The sequence below is a fragment of the Schistocerca serialis genome, chromosome 11 (genome assembly GCF_023864345.2).
Source record: "Schistocerca serialis cubense isolate TAMUIC-IGC-003099 chromosome 11, iqSchSeri2.2, whole genome shotgun sequence".
Taxonomy (NCBI): domain Eukaryota; kingdom Metazoa; phylum Arthropoda; class Insecta; order Orthoptera; family Acrididae; genus Schistocerca; species Schistocerca serialis.
This window is the reverse complement of record NC_064648.1, coordinates 129899799-129920079: the sequence shown is the minus strand read 5'-3', so window position 1 is coordinate 129920079 and position 20281 is coordinate 129899799. Positions and strand designations below refer to the sequence as shown.

General features: G+C 38.2%; 1 long non-coding RNA gene across 2 annotated transcripts in view; it reads right to left on the bottom strand.

The window, feature by feature from the left end:
* LOC126426698 (uncharacterized) overlaps positions 1-17836 on the bottom strand; it is a 195018-nt gene extending 177182 nt beyond the window's left edge. Inside the window, exons 1-4 of one of the 2 annotated variants that reach the window (XR_007576389.1) lie at positions 17516-17836; positions 13996-14206; positions 4305-4462; positions 2440-2622 (exon numbers count right to left, since the gene is read on the bottom strand). This is a non-coding gene — a long non-coding RNA (uncharacterized LOC126426698). The remainder of the gene's footprint in view (positions 1-2439; positions 2623-4304; positions 4463-13995; positions 14207-17515) is intronic. The other variant, XR_007576390.1, reaches the window with a different exon arrangement.
* Positions 17837-20281: the final 2445 nt, after the last annotated feature.

Sequence of the window (20281 nt, the reverse complement as noted above, 5' to 3'; positions counted from 1 at the left end):
TCAGGACAGTTGAAATTAAAATGTCGTATAGTTGGCCAGTTTGACATCCTGCCCCCCCCCCCCCCCCCTCAAAAATAACTCTCAGTTAATACTGGATGGAATTATTTGTAACCTGGAGAACAAGAACTCCTAAGAAACTCTTTGTTGCCTATTAATAAATTTAAATATATGATCCACAAAACCAGTAAAGACAAGAAACAAGCAAGACAGTAGTACATATTTCTTCAATCCTGAAGCCCTAGCATTTTTTTCTCTAATCTTGCTACAGCTTTACATGGCGTGCTTTCCTTTCTGCAAAAGAATCTATTACCTCATCAAAGTCCGTCAAATATTTTGAACAGGAAAACTCAATGTTGTCCTTTAACACTGGAATAGCTGTTAATACAAGTAGTACCTAAGACTGGTGTGGTTTCTCAGTCTGTTTACATGTATTTTGTCACTGTCTGCTAGATAAAACTAAATAGGCCTGCCTAATATTTCAGCAATTGTAACACACACCAAATAAATGAGACTGTTATGTTACAAATGGTCATTTTTATAACTCGACAGAATATAATTCAAGAAGTACCAATATTTAATGACAAGCAAAAAGTTGTATGTTAGGAAATAGTTTCACATTTCATTCATACTCTCTGTCTTCTGAAGTATGAGATCGAAAAGTAGTAGTACAAAATTTTTATATAAATTTGGGATCGTCGTATTCTTCCACAATTTGTGTGATGTCCCCGTTTTCTTCTTCTTCCTCGTTCTAACAAACAATCTTGTCATCACTAATTCAGTAACTATTCCTGCCAGTGTCAAAACTACTTCTCCGCTTAACCTGGCCACAATCACCAGTTTAGTTACACCGCTTTTTATTCTCCAGTTAGGAGTTATTACGTGTTCGTACAACACGTTTTCCGCGCTACTCCCAGAATAGGACTTTAGCGGCTGCTTGCTGGGGATTGCACAACTGGCCCTTACTGGCGGTCTGGCCACAAATTTTCTGTCAAAATCTCATTTTCTTGGATAGACCGAGAAGATAATACATAATCTTTGTTACCTGTTAGTCATTTCTTTCCACTCTCAGAGTCTGAATCTATGGATTTCGCTAGTAATTATAATAATGCTGATGATTTGCAAACCCAGTCAACCACATATACAGCGATTGGCATTCACCCGTTTGGCTTTATTCTGCTTAGCTCATATAGCCCTGTACCCTTTTGTCTGCAGGAAAATTTATTTCTAGGTGGGACTGGGATTCCTATGGCAGAAATATCATGTACATTATGCACACATTCAAAAATCAACTTATGATCCATTTAGAAACCAACTTAGAATTTGTTCAAAAACCAACAGGGATGAGGTTCACTATCATACGAATAAGCGATAGACCAATGTGTGCTAGATGCTAGGCGCTTTGTGAAACAGGGTCTTTTTCCTCAAGAATAGGAATTTGGTGTACTGAGCTTTAACCACTTTTTATAATGAGTTGGATGTTGTTACTTGGGAGATGGCACTCTTGTGCACCGTCTAGCAACTGTTTCGTTACTAAAATGTTATATGCTCCTTCACAACACAAGAATTGTGACTGCTTTGCACTTTCTGAATACAATAATACACGAAGTCCTTCCTTTTAGACTGCACGCTCCACTGCACCTTTTGCCTTCGCTGCCCCCACTACCTACTGTTGCGCCGCAGTCCACTGTGCCTTTAATACCAAAATGTTCCTTGCAGCACACTTGAACTCGCATGGCATCAATGAACCAAAAAATATGACTCATCTACCGAAAACTATAGCACCCACACACTTCCAACAAACTGTTAAAATGTTTTCAAATCTTTCCGAAAGTTTTTCTTGCTCTGATCTCCCACAAAAAAATGTAAAGTGAAAAAGTTTGTCAAATAATACATTTCATATGCTGGTTTGCTAAAAATTCCAAGTAACACAGTTTAATTTATTACTTCACTGTTACTAACTCTATTGGCCAGTAAGTTTCCACCCGTTAACATGTGATACTGAAGCCAGTTATGAAATTGTGTTGTACAACACCTAGTTTGGGAGGTATGGCACGATAAACATTGATTAGCGTGAAAAATAGCACAAAATTTTCATTGGGTTAATGAAAGATGTAAGAAGATAGTTCTCCTATCACTATCATGTCCAGTTGTCGAATTATAAAAAACACAACTTTCAATTTCTGATGTTTGTACATGCACTGCCCCCGCACGTAGAAAAACACAGTGTCCTGCGGCCCACTTCGGACAGCAAAAGACAAGCGCATTCCACAGGCAATAAATTTTTCCACATATAGGAAAATGTAGCTTTCGTATTAAAATTTTCTAACTATCTACCATTCCACAGTAATGACGATTTATAAAGTGGGAACGTAACTTCACGTTATAAAATATATAAAGCAGAGTTGCATCAAGTTAAAGCATAAAATAATAATTACTAACCAAATATTTTTTTCAAAGTTTTGTGAAACCCTAATATAAATATTTTAGGGTCCAACTGTCTACTGGCTGCTATGGAGGTGGAGGCGCCCACTAGTGGATGCTAGGGACCAAGTTGACTATCAGTGCTGGTTAATAATGTTTTCTCACAAGCAGTGTCAAGTGCTGTATATGTAACAGGAACTCCTGTAAGCAGAAAAAGGAGAAAGTGTAACATATGGTAGCTGCACGAAGGCATACCTAGTTACAAGCTGTTCATTGGTTACCATTTACTGTCCTCCCACTGGCTACCTAAAACTCAACACAGAGAAAGGATGTAAACATATTACTTTCACAAAACAAGCGAAGTCCATGGATGTTACTTTGCAAGTTTTAGCTGAGGATATGAGCACTATGCAAACAGGCTGGTCCACAAGTAACTGAAAATGGCTCAGCAGTTAGTATTTCATCAGCAATGTCTAAATTCTTTGATATTACTTGCATGAAATAATGAAAAAACTACTGTCACGCAACCAAAAATTAAAGGTTTTCTTTTTTTTTACAACTTACAGATGAGAAAATTAACTATGCTACAAAGTGTCACACTAGATGTGGGGGATGTGACTATTTACTACGAGAAAGACCACAAATTCTGGCACAGGAGCCGAGAAATTATGTATCAGAATTACAAGCTTTCTATGAACAATGGAGGCCACTACAAATACAAGCTCGTTCAGCAGAAGTTCATAAGAAAACACAGTTCCTTTTCCTTCACAATAACTTCTTGGACATAGCACACACTGATGCTTTTTACATTGCTACTGAGAAAGATAGCCCACTGTTGATTTACCAACAACTGAAAGGATACCTGAAGTTCACCCATGGAACTGAGCAACAGTTATTTGAGAATAGCAGGATCTAGAGTGAGCTGAATAATGAAATTCAACAATTCAGTCAGTGATCTATTTTCATACAAATAAAATTTACGCGATCAGATAACTAAATTTTCCTCATTCACACAAATCAACGTGTACACCGTTAATATGATGGATAATGCCTAGTCGGAATTCCATTTCTCTCCACGTACGATTCAAGGTCTCCATGGTGACATGTTCAAATGGACTGCAAATGTAAGCCTTCAATTCCTGTAGGTCTCTAGCCCTGGTACGGTATACCGCGTCCTTCACGAAACCCCAGGAAAAAATTAGTGGTGTAAGGTCAGGGGATTGTAGCAAACATCAAGTTGGACCATCTCGTCCAATCCACCTATCCGGAAACTTTTTATATAGAAACTGAAATACATTTAGGGGCCAGTGGAGTGGTGCCCCTGTCTTACTGGAATATGACACCAGGCCGCAGGTGTTCCAATTGTGGCACAGTAAACTCTTGCAGCACGTCCACGTTAACACCACTGTTGATGGCAGACATGAAAAAGAATCAATCAGTGAGGCAACTGGGGATCAGTCTGCACCAAACATTGACTTAACGACTGTCTCTTTCCATTTCATGTGTAACACGAGGATGCTGCAAATCCTACATATGAATGTTATAACAATTCAGTTTGCTGGATACACGAAATGTTGCCATATCAGAGAAAGGAATCTTTTCCAAAAAGTCAATGCTTGCATCAATCTTGCATAGAATATCCACTGCAAATTGTTCGCACCTAGGTTTGTCCATAGGGTTAAATGCCTGAAGCAGCTGCATGTAGGGATAGAGCCATTACCTCTTATGCAAGACATTGTGCCATGTCGATCTTCTCATTTCCAACTCCCTGGCTGCAGTACATACAGATTTTATAGAACTCCTTGCAAACGCCTGCCGTACCCTGTCCACAATGGCATCTGAAACTCATGGTGACCAGCCCTGTTTTTTATGGAGAACACTACCTGTTTCCATAAATGATGTATCCCAAGTCTGAAAGGTTCGTTGCATTTGGGTATCAGGTATCGTCCGTATCTAATGGGCCCCACACACTGAGGTTTCTCCAGAGACGTCCACATTTTATCATGTTTACAGGTTCACTTTTGCATCAAAATTGTATGACCTGGAAGGTAAAAGAAAGTTTATGAGTTATCTTATCATACACTAGAAACCATTTGTTAATATCTCGTATAGGTTCAAAGTTACTAAAGTCTTAAGTTGTGAAGATATACATGTATAGTGCAAAATAAAAAAAACTAAAAATTGCTATTCATCCAAAGCTGTTACTTTTAGGCATTAGGATACAACACACTATTTGATGAAAGTAATAATCAAACTTACCAACTTGCACTATGATAATGTAATTCAACAAAGGCACAGAATTAAGTAAAGAAACAGCTCGGAGGCCACTATCTACCCTTGGTTCCATCTGCAAAATTCTGGAGGTTAAAGATCAAAAGTTATTCAGCTGAGTATTTTTTACAATGTAAACAGAGCACGGACTTACTTCGAGAAAAATTGGAATCGTAGGAGGTCTTCAATTGACGATATCGATAAGTGAAGAAAGTAAAGACAAGGATGAATCTGAACCTTTGCCAGTTTGTATCAAAAGCTACAGCAACACTGGACGAAGTGTCTACCATCATCAGTTATTTTGCTCCTCAAATAGCAGAACTCCTTTATTACTTTAACTGTCTCATTCCCCAATCTAATTCCCTGAGCATCACCTGACTTAATTCGACTACATTCCATTATCCTTGTTTGCTTTTGTTGATGTTCATCTTACATCCTCCTTTCAAGACACTGTCCATTCCGTTCAACTGCTCTTCCAAGTCCTTTGCTGTCTCTGACAGAATTACAATGTCATCGGCGAACCTCAGCGTTTTTATTTCTTCTCCATGGATTTTAATACCTACTCCAAATTTTTCTTTTGTTTCCTTTACTGCTTGCTCAATATACAGATTGAATAACATCAGGGAGAGAAGTCTACAAATGCTAGAAACGTAGGTTTGCTTTTCCTTAATCTAGCTTCTAAAATAAGTCGTAGGGTCAGTATTGCCTCACATGTTCCAACATTTCTGCAGAATCCAAACTGATCTACACCGAGGTCGGCTTCTACCATTTTCCCATTCGTCTGTAAAGAATTCGCGTTAGTACTTTGCAGCTGTGACTTATTAAACTGATAGTTCGGTAATTTTCGCATCTGTCAACACCTGCTTTCTTTGGGATTCGAATTATTATATTCTTCTTGAAGTCTGAGGGTATTTCGCCTGTCTCTTACATCTTGCTCACCAGATGGTAGAGTTTTGTCAGGACTGGCTTTCCCAAGGCCATCAGTAGTTCTAATGGAATGTTGTCTACTCCCGGGGCCTTGTTTCGACTCAGGTCTTTCAGTGCTCTGTCAAACTCTTCACGCAGCATCATATCTCCCATTTGATCTTCATCTACATCCTCTTCCATTTCCATAATATTGTCCTCAAGTACATCGCCCTTGTATAGACCCTCTATATACTCCTTCCACCTTTCTGCTTTCCCTTCTTTGCTTAAAACTGGATTTACATCAAAGCTCTTGATATTCATGCACGTGGGTCTCCTTTCTCCAGAGGTCTCTTTAATTTTCCTGTAGGCAGTACCTATCTTACCCCTAGTGAGATAAGCCTCTACATCCTTACATTCGTCCTCTAGCCATCCCTGTTTAGCCATTTTGCACTTCCTGTCGATCTCATTTTTGAGACGTTTGTATTCCTTTCTGCCTGCTTCATTTACTGCGTTTTTATATTTTCTCCTTTCATCAATTAAATTCAATATTTCTTCTGTTACCCAAGGATTTCTACTAGCCCTCGTCTTTTTACCTACTTGATCCTCTGCTGCCTTCTCTACTTCATCCCTCAGAGCTATCCATTCCTCTTCTACTGTATTTCTTTCCTCCATTCCTGTCAATTGTTCCCTTATGCTGTCCCTGAAACTTTGTACAACCTCTGGTTTAGTCAGTTCGTCCAGATCCCATCTCCTTAAATTCCCACCTGTTTGCAGTTTCTTCAGTTTTAATCTACAGTTCATAACCAATAGATTGTGGTCAGAGTCCACATCTGCCCCTGGAAATGTCTTACAGTTTAAAACCTGGTTCCTCAATCTCTGTCTTACCATTATATAATCTATCTGACACCTTTTAGTATCTCCAGGATTCTTCCATGTATACAACCTTCTTTCATAATTCTTGAACCAAGTGTTAGCTATGATTAAGTTATGCTCTGTGCAAAATTCTACCAGACGGCTTCCTCTTTCATTTCTTACCCCCAATCCATATTCACCTACTACGTTTCCTTCTCTTCCTTTGCCTACTACCGAATACCAAGCACCCATGACTATTAAATTTTCGTCTCCCTTCACAATCTGAGTAATTTTATTTATCTCATCACACATTTCTTCAATTTCTTCATCATCTGCATAGTTTGTTGGCATATAAACATGTACTACTGTAGTAGGTGTGGGCTTCGTGTCTATCTTGGCCACAATAATGTGTTCACTATGCTGTTTGTAGTAGCTTACCCGCACTCTTATTTTTTTATTCATTATTAAACCTACTCCTGCATTACCCCTATTTCATTTTGTATTTATAACCCTGTATTCACCTGACCAGAAGTCTTGTTCCTCCTGCCACCGAACTTCACTAATTCCCACTATATCTAACTTTAACCTATCCATTTTCCTTTTTAAATTTTCTAACCTACCTGCCCGATTAAGGGATCTGACATTCCACGCTCCAATCCGTAGAACGCCAGTTTTCTTTCTCCTGATAACGACGTCCTCCTGAGTAGTCCCCGCCCGGAGATCCGAATGGGGGACAATTTTACCTCCGGAATATTTTATCAAAGAGGACGCCATCATCATTTAACCATACAGTAAAGCTGCATGCCCTCGGCAAAAATTACGGCTGTAGTTTCCCCTTGCTTTCAGCCGTTCGCAGTACCAGAACAGCAAGGCTATTTTGGTTAGTGTTACAAGGCCAAATCAGTCAATCATCCAGACTGTTGCCCCTGCAACTACTGAAAAGGCTGCTGCCCCTCTTCAGGAACCACGCGTTTGTCTGGCCTCTCAACAGATACCCCTCCGTTGTGGTGGCACCTACGGTACGGCCATCTGTATCGCTGAGGCACGCAAGCCTCCCCACCAACGGCAAGGTCCATGGTTCATGGGGATATTGTTACATCTAAATATTTGCACGTGTTTCCCGATTATAACACTAACTCACTGATATTAAATATATTTTTGTTTTGTGAAGTGCACAATTTTACCTTTGTGAACATTTAGAGCAAGTTGTCAATCTTTGCAACACTTTGCTATCTTATCAATAGCTGACAGAATATTTATGCATCTTCTTCCAGACAGTACTTCATCACAGATAACTGCACCACCTGCGTAAGTCTGAGGTAAGTATTAATATTGTCTGCAATCGCATTAATATACAATACGAACAGTAACGGACTCGACACCCTTCCCTGGCACAACCCTGAAGTTACTTCTTGACTCTCCATAAAAGATAACATGCACCAACAAGGGCGTAATGAACAATTGAACAGCAGTAGTTTATCTGGTTTGCTCTCTCAGGTCCTGAAGTACGCTTATACGGACATTTTTGAATGTTCTCAAGAGAATGGTATTACCGTAGCAAATGTTTGTTGTGTTGTTAAAAGTAATAGTGAAAATGTTGGGCACAATGTACCCCGTTTGTGATAAGTGTGGCTATTTATTTAGTAGTGCAGTAGAGAGAACTTGCAAAAACATTCCAGGTATCTTCACCACAGTTGGATCGACAGGGAGGTGGCATGGAAGGATTCAGACCACCAAACAACTACTCTGAGACGAGAGGATAAAGGTAATACTACTTTCATCTGGCGGTGTATCAGGGCCGGCAAAATATTGTCCTGCTGTATCAGCCAGGGATGCAACTTCCCCATAGTGCTGGTGTAAGATCCACCACAAACCCTACAAAATATGTATCAGCAGGAGAAAGCGGAAAAATACACCCCATATGGTAACTGCAGAAAAGGCGAATGGAGAATGCACCAGCAATTAAGTGCAGAAAATTGATCTGAACCAGAATTACGACTCCAAAGAATAGAAGACAGAAGCTGCCCCTGACAACCAGCGATCAACAACAGTGTCTTACCTCACACGTAGCAAGGAATCAAGAAGAATAATATTTAAGAGCTTCTTTTGAATGAACTGTCTGATTAGTAAACACATAATGAATGGAATCTATAATTTACTGTTGGATACCTGAAACAGCAAAAAAAAAGAAGACAGTGGCAGCAAGAGCAGACATCGGCTTCGACTTCAGCACTGGCTTCGGCTGTTCTACAACAAGCACGCAGTTCACAGTTCCGCAGAAGGGTGAGCCGTGAACATTAAAAAAAAAGTTGAGACATTTCTGCGAGTGTAGGATTTAATATTAATACTGTCGATTAGTAATAAAAAGTGTATGCCAATCACAAGAAATACGGCAATGCAAAACGAGGAGTTAAGATAGATTCTTGAAGACATAAATAAAGAACAAGCAGAGAAGGATAAAGCAATACTGGAAAGCATAATTAAAGAACAAGCAGAGCAGGATAAGGCAATACTAAAAGGTATGATTAAAAAACAAGCAGAGAAATATAGGAAAGGACGGAGAGTGGAACAAGTAGAACTAATTTAGTCCATTAAGGAACAAGTTACTGAATCAATGACGTACTCAACCATAACATACAAGAGGTTAAACCTAACTTAGGATCTAACTTTAATGCACAAGTTAATAATCGAAACATTAAAATAATGGAAATAAATTCTAGAGTAAAAGAATTACGAGACTCAGTGCCATTACAGGTGCAACAAGTAGCTAAACAAGTGTTAACAGATCATTTACAGGAAAGTGTACATAGATTAACAACCCGACAGTGGACAGGCTATGTAGATAATGTTAATTCCCAATTCCAAGCGGTATGCACTAGTATTTCAGACATAAATAAGCAAATCATGTCCATACGGGAAAATGCTGTAGCAGGAACACCTCATGCTATACAACACTTGGAGAAACGTTTACAGTTATTCGTAGAAAAAGAAGTAAAAGACGAAACAGAAATAAATAATGGCAAAATCACTTCTGGGGAAGGTACAATTAACAGTAAACAAGAACTTCATAGAATATGGAAAGCAATAGACAATAATAAAAAGAAATTAGAAAATTGTAAACCTGAAACTATAACAGGAGTAACTAAAGATGTAATAGAGGGTTTATCTATAGGTAATAGGTTTGATTTAGCATGGCAATTTCCGAAGTACAAACCAGACAGTGATGGACACCCAATTTATTTTTTACGAGTGTTTGCCAGATCTTTGCCCAAAAATTGGGATGACTTAAAGAAAATAGATTTCACATAAGGACACGTATTGGGAGAAGCAGTGGAATGGGGAAATACTCATGCAGAAGAACTTGCGTCTCAGAAAGCTTTAAGAGAAAGCACTGGTCTTCAAGTATCCAGGAAAAATTAATCTTAAAGTTATTAGACCCTACTCCATACAATAAGTCATGGGGCACATATTAAAAGTATTTGGAATGGCATTTGACAAAAACTAAATACTTAGATAATCCAACAGATGAAATGCACTTACGGAAAGTATTCATTAGATGTTTTCCATACCACGTTCGACAAGGAATATTGTACAGAGTGTGGAAAACCGTGAATGAGTTATTAATGTTTATTGTAGGTTTAGACACTGAATACTGAAAGAAATGAAAATTATTCAGTGAATGACTGAAATACGAGAAACAGAAATGACATATCCTTTCCTAATTCCTTACCGCGGGCAAAGGAACCTAATTATTGTAGAGTAAGCAGTAATGAAACTGTTCACAGCACGGATAATGGTCTAAATCACAATAACCCTAGAGGGGGAAGAATTCAGATTGGTAACATCAATTCACAGGTGTTTACACCTCAAAACCAACAAATAAATATGCAACAAAATAACATGGGGCAAACCACCGTACTGTTGAAGTAAGTTCCAATCAGTATCCGGTCATAGTGATGGAAAACAAGAAAAATCCTAGGTCAACGGCCAGAATTCAGGATGTCGCAGAACAATACTCGGCCCATAAAATGATCGTTTATAGTAAAATATCACCTATTAACGATTGGTTATTAGCGAAAGAGGAAAATTTAGAAAAAGTGCAACGCAAACCAATTCCAATCGGAGGAATACGAAATCAAGGAGTGGAAATTTACATTGATTCAGGAAGCGGAGTGTCAATTTTCGAGGAATGGCTAGTAAGTGGAAGAATAAAGGAATTTCCTAACTTATCTGTTACGGGAGTAAATATTGTAGGTATTACAGGTATTAAGAGCAATGTAGTGAAATGGGAAACAAGGATTACATTTTAAATAGATCAACTTGTGTTTGAACAAACCATGTTAATAGTCCCTAAAATAAATACACAAGTATTACTAGGAGTAGATTGGTTAATGAAATGTGCGGTGGTAATAGACTTTCAGAGTGATTTCTTTAAGTGCAATCTAGATAACTGTAGCCTAATAGATCTTGTTTAAGACAGATCGATGTCAAGGACTAAACGGGAGTAATAATTTATGGTTAATAGCGAATACGAGTTCAATGGAAAAGGATGTAAGTAATCTACAACAAATTGCAAATAAAGCTGATTTGTATGCTAAGGCTTACGAATCTGAAATGTTGTTAACCCTTACTCAAAAGGAAGAGCTATATGGAATATTATGCAGATATTCAGATGTATTTTTAGACAAACCAGGGAATATAGGAGATTATGTGTGTAGTTTTAAGATCAAAACCAAGGAACCTTTTTTCTTTAGACCTTATCCTGTACCTATCAACGTAAGAGAGGAAGTACAGGAAGAAATACATAAAATGTTAGATAATAATGTTGTAGAAAGAAGCACAAGCATATACAACAATCCACTGTTAGTTGTCAGAAAGGCAACAGGTGGTGTGCGCCTAGTACTAGATGCGAGAACCTGGAATTGTCACATTGAACTGGAGAGAGATTGTCCCATATGCATAAACGAACTACTTGCTCATTTTGCAAAAGCAAATTATTTTAGTTCTGTGGATCGAACAGATGGGTACTGGCAGGTGAAATTAGCTAAAGAATCTAGACCTTATACTGCATTCCTATATGACAGAAAGTCTACAAGCTTAAAGTTTCGCCATTTGGGTTAAACATATCAGCATCAGTGTTTATAAGAGCATTATATCAAACATTAGGGAGAAAGTTGTTACAAGAGCTCTTGATTTATGTAGAAGATATACTGATTGTTTCAGAAACCTGGGAGGAACATTGTGATGTACTTTCAAGAGCAATAGAGAAATTCTATACCAAGGGAATAACTACTAAGCTCGCTCGCTACATCACATTTTGGGCGAGAGGAACTAAAATTCTTGGGACATCTTTAAGGCATAAGAGGAATTAAACCTGATCCATAACGCATTAAAGCCATGAAAGACTGTCCACATCCACAGAATGTAAAATAGTTACGTTCCTTTTTACGATTAGTGGGATTTTATAGACGGTATATACAAGGACAAGTCATAGTAATCCACATCTACTATCGCTATTAAAGCAAAAGGCAAAATGATTATGGGATGAAAATGCAGCAAAGGCATTCCAGGAAGTAAAGGATGCCCTAGTCAATGATCCTATTTTAAATCATCCAAGTCTTCGTGAACCATTTGGCATCACAACAGATGCATCAGAATATGGCATAGCAGCAGAATTATTGCGAGGGGAATGGGACCCAGAAGAGGGAGAAAATAAAACCATTGCTTTCGCTAGTTGCAGCCTAGACAAACACGAGCTGAATTATACAGCAACGGAGAAAGAATTACCGTATTTACTCAAATCTAAGCCACACTTTTTTCCAGTTTTTGTAATCTAAAAAACTGTCTGCGGTTTACAATCAGGTTCAAAGTAAGCGAAAGTTCTGAAAAATGTTGGTAGGTGCCGCCACAACTAACTTCTGCTGTCTAATATACGCAGCGCTACACAGGCATGCTTTGCAGGCACAAAGATAAATACTGGCGCCAAAACCGCTGCATCAGTAAATAAATTAAAAGAAAAGGTAGAAGAATGTAAACATTATGCCATGTATTTTTTGTATTTGCTGCTATCTCATTTAAATCCTGTCTGCCTAATTAACTACGAAACTAGAGTGAGACAACAGCAAACACGGAAGAATATACGTATCATGTCATGCCTATATTTGTATTATTCTTACGCTGAATAGTGATTCAGTCAGAAATGAAGCACGGCAACTGACTAGATTTTTAAATCTAAGAGGACTCATTTCTGTGCAGAATGTAATGTACTAAACAGGCGGCTGCAAAGATTTTCAAACAGAGAAAATTTTTTGCCAAACTCTCGTTCAGATCATCATCATTCACACGCAGTCTATTATTTGGTTCTTGTTGATCATAATCAAAGAAAGCAGCAGTGTAAGTAACAACAAATAGCAGTCTCTTGCCATTGTTTCGCTCATGAGACAATTCCTCTTTTTCTATTGTAAGCCGCAGTAGCACGCACAAATGCAAGCCATGCCACGAGCGGCGACAGGTCGTAAACACTCATTATCAGAATCCGACAAACATTGCACGACACAGTACAATAATGCACTTTCAGCTTATCAGATCAAAACAAAATAAGCAATCAATTCAAACCAGACAAAGCACGTGGTTCTAGACAAATGTACCTGCTGCAAACTTTGAGAAACATAAATCATCCAGTTTGGCATTGCAAACTAAGTTCATCACCTATTAATGTTAGCATGACAACAGAATATAATAAACTGGGTAGAAACTTCCAAGTTCTTGGGTTCAAATACTGATAAAAACTCAAAACTGGCCAACTCTGGGGATACAGAGACATTCATTCATTAATGTTCTGTGGGAGAATATTCTGTGTTGTGGACATATCTAAGCAATTACGGACGACAACCAAAGGCTCAAATTGCATTCATTCACTGATTAAGTATGCAAAAATTCACTTCATTCTGAAAGTGACAGCAATATCCACAATTACAACAGTAGAAGGAAAGGATAACTCACTACTTCATACATGTTTTAAATGATCTATGCAAGAGGCTAAATGTAGTTAATGTCCTGGCTCTTCTGTTGCACGATGCAGTCGGCAACTGCGAAAAGAGTGATTGTAACTGAACAACTGTGTTTGTTTTCAGTGTGAAACAGCAGGAAGAAAACTAGATGTGGTGACAAAGTGACCTGTGGCAAAGCCCGAGGCTAAGGTTTGGTTGGAATGTGACAATTCCACTCACCGTTTGTCATGTTCACTGTCCTTCATTCAATTCATAAATATGAACTGCAGCATGCAAAGTAAGAGACAGGTACAGTGTCACTGGACTTCTGCCATGCAATCTGCTGTTCAGCTGACATAATCCGTACTACAATTTGAATACATCATGTATAACATGGAAGTAACTAGCAAGCTACCAATGCAAATGGTAAATGTGTAACCAATATAGTAGGCACTGATTAAAGAAATGCAAGTGAACAAATTAGATACAGCATGCAATAAAAAACACAAGAGTTACTTGGCAGTCGCAAAGCAAACATTCGACAGTTTTTACTTACTGCTGTACGACTAGTTCTGACCAACTGTTTCACTCCGCCCCCAAATACATCCCCAAGTCCACCTCTGGGAGAATGGTGCAAGCAACTGTGGCTTCAAAACAGTGACAGTGGGTGGTTCTGTAAGGCGGTGGAATGGTGAACAGTTCGATAGCTTCCATCAAACTCTAGCCGAGAACGAAGTTTGTTTAGTTAAGTGCTCCATGTGACATACCTGAAGGATAATTTAACAGTAATAATTTTATTACTAAGTCATTAGGGCAAATGGTGTCATTACACCAACAGATAATGTCAATAAATGTTACATTACTCTCTGTAAAACAAGAGTAGGTTAAGTACTGCAATTACATTTAATCATTTTCCCTTCACACTGCAGAAGGGGCAGGCAATGAGCCAAGCACATTATGTTTATAAGCATGCTCAGTAAATACTTAGACAAATAGTGGTATTTTATTGAATAATTTGTTACCTACATACGAACAACTATAAGTTCAATCTATAGTATCATGTATAAATATGTATTGTTTCTTGCAGAGCGTAATATATTTCCTCAACATTTTACTTCTGCCAACTACTGCTTGGTACAATGTACAGAAGTACAAAAGTTTATTGCCTCCATGATCTTTAGCTCGCAGAATGTTGGCTTCTAATGTACTCTATATATGAACATTTAGCATTTACTCTAATGAGCACAAGCTGCAACAACAAGATGTCATGCAAATACCTAGAATTGCCCTCACATGATAATGCCAGACGACAATACTTCATGACAATGCTTCTATAAAACCCAAAATGAGACATTTCATAAAACTTCACAGAGACAATTAGTGATAGTTCTTGACAAGTAAATTACTCTTACAGCAACACACTTTAAATTTTTTGCCCACAATAATTTTTGCCATGACATTCATTGGCTTCATTATCAGATGACAAAAATTGGAATCAAACATTTCCCTTGACCTACGTAGGTCAACCACAGCCGATGATACCAAAAACCAAACACCTGCAACTGCGATAAATAAAACCAAACCCACATCACCTCGAAAACACAAAAATCAAACTTCCCCACAGAAATCAAAAACAATCGATACACGATAAACACACATGAACAATAGACCCAAAAAAACTACTACTTACCACCAACAAATTCCGGGACTGCACACTTGGTTGGCCAACACTCACTCACTCACTCACTCACTCACACACCAAATAAAAACCACAAAAATAAACTGAACTCAATCACACAGTACAAGTCAAAAACAACTGTAACAAAAATAGGTCTCACGAACATAATCATAAAAGAATCCCCCCCCCCCACCTAAATCCACAACAACTACCCACAATCACCCCCCACATACCGAACACCCTCAACCAACCACTATCCTGTACATCTTCCCTACTGCCCACAGAAGAACACGAAAAACACAATAATGCCAGGGACACACTTCCAACACCAATACTCATCTAAATGAGATGGCAGGTTAGAAGAGCCACTCTTCCCTTCCGTATAACTGATTTAACCACCAACCCCCCCCCCCCCCCAAAAAAAAAAACTCCATTGCATTAGCACATGCACCAGTTTTGCAATTTTTAAACTCTAAACTATGGTTTACAACTAACTGATCAAAAGCCCTCTTCTCCAAACCCTTGTATGACGAAAAAGCATCTGAAACTACAGTACTCCCCTCCTCAATTAACCCTTCAAGTCCCTCTTAGTGCGCCCCTCCAAAACCCTGAAAACATAATCGGCATACCCACCCTACAAAGTAACGACCTCCCCACACCCACAAACCAACCAGAGATGTACCTCTCCCATACTTCCCTCATCCCAAACTGTGACTCATCTATCTCAAACACTAACCCCGGCTCACCCAACTTACTCTTATACTGACGTACTCAGAACACACTGCCCTACAAAAAGAAAATCAATCTTACAAAAAGAAAATCAATCTAACACCGTCCTCTCACTCACTACAGTCGCATACACACAAAAACTAATATGGGACCTGTAACAAAAATAGTACGTCATGAAAACAATCTCTCACACCCAACCTAGATTTCTCGAACCAGGTACCGCGCCTACAGGAGTTCCAAACATTGTCCTTCCGACACCAAGACATGTACACGTCCGCGGTCCGAGAAGCCGGAACTTTCCCCAACCGCATATTCTCTCGGCAAAACACCACACTTCGCAAATTCCGCTATTAATCCAAACACCTGCAGGAACTTAATCGAGAACAACATATCCTCTCCCATCTCTGCCCACAACATGGTGCTATTTCACTTTACCGTCATATTCATACCTAAAACGTGAATCCACACAATAAATTAAACGTCTTACCACACCACAAACAGCAAACCAATAAAACCTATCGAAAACATGAACACATAAACGGAACACAAAAAAACTGAGAACTCACTGAAAACAATTTCAATCCTTAGGTCATGAACATTGCCAACAACTCCCCTCCTCCAACACCAAACCTCCAATGAATCTAATACGCCACGTAACACACACCACCACCACCACCACCACCGGGCACAATCAAACAACATGACATCTACAAACATAACCAACTCAAAGCAAACTCTGTGCCATAATGTCACACACCACATGAAGAAGAGCAGATAGAAGAGGTTGACAGTCTTAAGTTCCTGGGATTACAACTTTTATTAAATTCAGTTGGGAGGAGCACACCACAGAACTGCAGAAACACCTTAACAAACCTGTATTTGCAATTCGAGTGTTAGCAACTCCTTCTACTTGACTGACGAATTTTTAATAGAAACAAATGATGTATCGTATATACTCATACTATTAGTATTGTTATTTCAGCTTTTAAAAAAAAATTGACATGTTCCACATCACGAGAATCGCCTCAGCACGGATCTATGGAACGAAAAACTAATCTAATCTCACCACAACATCCATACGTCACGAGTCAAAGCAGACGGGTGGAATCTAACGCTTCTGTTGATAACGCTTCTGTTGACTCCAGAACTCGGGCTACGCTAGAATTAAGAGACAACAGAATTCAGATTAAACAAAAAACATCACAAGTGAAGTTATGGTAAAGGCGGATGCGCATAATCTCTACTGCACTTATATAGTTCTGCGCACCAACACGATTTAAGCCTCCACAAACACAACTTCGAGCAATATTGTAAACAAGAGACGCGAACTACCTAAACAATAAGAGCATCACAGATGTCAACTACACAACGTGTGGCGAAAGGGTGCACACTCACCACTCACGTTGTGCACTATATAGACTCATACTTTCCCGAGCACAGAACTATGAAACATTCGCGCATAAGAAGATATCTACAGAAACAAAACTGAGGCTATACAAGACATACTGAACTTATATGAACTTCAATTTATAAATTCTGTTACTGAATTTCAATTCTGTTACTGAATTTCATATTATGATTCCAAGTACATCAAACAACGCAGTTTTGTGAATCATTTTAATAATACCGGTAAATCCGATACAACGTTATTCACAACTGGGATACTCACCTAGCTGTTCCAGTCATTGTACGTCGTAAGTCTTTAACGTCGCACTGTATTAAGGCAGCATCCGCTGCATGTCACAAACACGAATACAAACCATTTTTCTTTCCCCTGTAAATCGACTTGTTAACCGCAGAGTATTTTTTGCCGCACTTGAACATTTTGCTCACTCATATTACCACGCAAATATTAAACCTAACTACGTTTAATAAGAAAAAAAGAAAAGCGGAGTCAATGGTCAAGAGACACTTACTAGATCACTCACATCTTGATTTTCTAACTGTACACCACACAATAATCTTTTAATAAGCGACACAGGCGTCTAAAGCTAGCGAAATGAGGGATGCTCAACTACCGGACCTACCGATAGATGGCTCTAGCGCGTGCCGCCAAGAGATTATATCATTGAGTGTCCGCCATATCTGAATTTGGCAAAAAAACGAAGTGTCAAAACACGGATGAAAATGTTTTTCGTTCTGCGCCCTCATAAGTATTTTATATTGGATGTTCTAGATATCTACACATCAACATAATGAAGTGTTTCTAATCTAGCGAGAAAAAACAGTGACAGTTCTGCTATGAAATTCCTAAATTCGAGTGTGTTTTGAAAGTTTGACAAGCTGACCTATAAATTGTTTACTATTTTATGAGTGCTTTACTTATTTGCCCGTTTTAAAACACTATTTAAGATTCAATGGAGGTCAACAAATTACCTTACTTGCCGAAGCTTTTAACTACTGGTATAATTCGGAAAATCAAGTGTGGACAACAGTGAAGACGTCTCTTGAAAAAAAGTTGACATCGTGTGCTTAGGGGTATCTTTACTGACAACAGAAATTACAACTGAACTATTAAAGTATTACTTACGTATAAACAGAAAAAAATCGTTATTTTTTCTTTATCTGAAGTGATGCATTACCGATCTGCATATATGCTGACACTGTAATTGCAACATGCACTTACGAATTTGGCACTCTCTTTGGTCAGAAATTTAAATGCCATGATTTTATTAACGCCTGTACATGACACGTTGTATTTTAACTGAGTGATAAAGTAGAAGCACCAGTTTTTAACAGTGCTTCAGTCTTTTATACGAGACAAGAAATACATTTAAATGAGACAAACACAAAGGCCAACGTTAAGGCTCCTCTTAAATGCTTGACTTGTATCATTTGGAAGTTAAGTCTAGTAATAATATTATATTGGACTGATCCATGGTGATGTAGGAAGTGAAGGAACTTGTTGATAATAACCTCGATCACAGCTGTTAATTTTAAGGTTGGGGTGTCTTAAAACTGTAATTTTCCAGTCTGACTCCCAAACAATTTTAAAATTGAATTCAAAACATGTCAGTGAGCAAAATTAATTACACTTTGAATTACAACCATAGAATTCTATTTCTGTGAATCTTGGCTCCAGTCTTTGACATGCTGTCAATCACTGGAATGACTGGTTGTCAGTATACGGCCCAAGCAAAAAACAAACCTGAAAGTGAAAGCTGCAGAAGCTGGCCAGACAGGCACCCCAATGGCTGCTACAATCTGTGTGAGACAAGGGTGACATTATATTGCAAATTTAGTGTAAGAAGTTCCATATTGTCTGAATTTGTCATATACTGACAGGACAATCTAGTCCAGTCGATTTTCTTATCTGCAAAAGTACACTAGCCAATACCAGTGGCACAAAGGTAGTGCCACATTACAAACTATCTGGTAATCACAGAAGTATTGGTGGACAATGTACAGTAAATAATATGTAATAACCTGAGAAATTCAAAATTGGTTTGAAGAAATAGGACAGTATTTGGAAAGAGAGTAACATTTTGAAAATAACAAATGAGGCAAGTAGAGTTTTCAGTTATGAAGGCTCACTTAAATTTTTTTTTTTCCCCCTCTCTCTTTTCAATTATCAAGGGAAAAAATGTGATAACATAAAAGTGCAAGAAAGTTGTGTACAATGTTGGAAATGATGAAAAAGAAAATTTCACTATGATTCCTCCTCCTTGTGAAGAGTATTCCTGTAATAATAGCTAATAGCATACCAAGAACATAAGGGTGTCACAGTGGAGATTTGTTTTCTGGTACAGACATCTGATACAACTATTCCACAACAAAACGTACTTTCAATAGGTGTGGTACCAGTGCACTCCCCTGGGATAACAGAATATTATGTCCTCCAGGAATCACATTGGGTACACCACATACAGCATAAACTGTACAGCAACTACAATGCTTTGTGAGCAAGTAATAACAGTCAGTATCTTTAATTTTAACATAACTCTTGACTCCCATAATTATCTGCTTATACGTGTGCTTGTACTACAGGTTATTGGTAAAGCAAATACTAATTGAATACGTCTTCACACTTTTAATACTTAGCAGAAATTCTGAAAAAAGTAAATTGTTTTACTACTGTATCACCTCTATGGCGAATTAAGAGGTACTGACTGGTTTCTTTGAACATTTAATAGAAGCCTTCTTTTTTACCTGCTATTGATAAAGAGCCATTCCAAGTTCTGTACAGAACAATCTCTCGTATTTTTCATGAGGTTTGTTATTCTGTACACTAATATTTCTTCTTCTAAATGGTAAATAATGCATTCAGGCAGTGCTGGTATTAAAGGTAATTCATGAAATAAATTATATTTAAACCAGAAAATTAAAGGTTCCACATGGCACATGAAAAGTACCTTGCTACACGCATGTATGTACAGATTCCAGAATGTTTGTGAATTTGAGTTACAAACTTTTTTAAATAGAAATATGAAGATCA